This window comes from Coenobita brevimanus, chromosome 46, assembly GCF_032717465.1.
Source record: "Coenobita brevimanus isolate Jiangsu-jjx chromosome 46, ASM3271746v2, whole genome shotgun sequence".
NCBI lineage: Eukaryota > Metazoa > Arthropoda > Malacostraca > Decapoda > Coenobitidae > Coenobita > Coenobita brevimanus.
Genome location: NC_136999.1, coordinates 10,371,077 through 10,372,148, shown reverse-complemented (window position 1 = coordinate 10,372,148; position 1,072 = coordinate 10,371,077).

The following is a 1,072-nucleotide window of genomic DNA, read 5'->3' as shown; positions in this document are numbered from 1 at the left end:
TTAACTTGATGGTACAAAACAATATTCTACCTGAGTCGGTGTCCATGTACGCTTGAACCCTTTTACTACGGTGACGTGTATGCCACTCAACCCCTTCACAGCGATTTTCTATATTCCCTCTCACCCTCTTCCCTACGATGGCTTATTCTCCATCTTAATTCCCCCGCACATGAAGAAAGCGCATCAGTTTTTTCTTTTTCCCCTTGCTGCCTCTAGACGATTTTATTCAGCTTGGTAGCGCCCCCCTGTAGTAAGCGGTTAATGAAGGCTTTATGTATTTAGCCCCTGTAGTTCGAAGAGTCTCTCCTGAAGTATATAGAAGTGGGTGTGGAAATAGAACGAATAATCTGAAAATGTCGTACTCCTGGCGAACGGATATCGTGTTGGTACAAAGGACTTCCCTCTCCTTCCTTCCCTTTATCGCCCTGCCTCACTTCTCCTTCCTTTCTCGCTCCCACTCTCACTTTCTCCTCTCGTTTCTATCACTTCCCCTTTCATTTCTCCCGAGTCTGTTTCCATGTTGGGCTGATGGGTACATGTGAACTGCGAGACACCTTCCCTAAACTGAACAATATTACTTGGAATTAATGGAGTCTGGCTTGAGTCCATTCGAGTCACACCAAGGCTCCTGTAACTCACCCACCTGAATCAATACCATCTGGTGTTAGCTGGTATATCGAACAGGGTACTATAATTGTCACATGATACCGGGAATATAATAAATCGGATGGCGTCTTTAGTGGTTAATTGGGGTTGTTTATTATTCCTTTGTTACGATACTCCATGATTAAACTCAGTAATATTGTGTGGTGGTAATAAAAATGGAATAAATAGGCGCATCTTAGTGGAATGGTTAATAAAGAGGGCATGGTGGACAATATTTTCTGGCGGCTTGCCCCCTTCCGCCCTCACTCCCTCCCATCCCATCCTCCTTCCTGATTCCCTTGCATCACATCTCCCATCCTCCTCCTTTCTGACTCCCTTCCATCACATATCCCTTCCACCCTAACTCCCTGCCGTTCCATCCTCCTCCCTTCTGATTCCCTTCCATCACATCTCCCTTCCTTCCTAA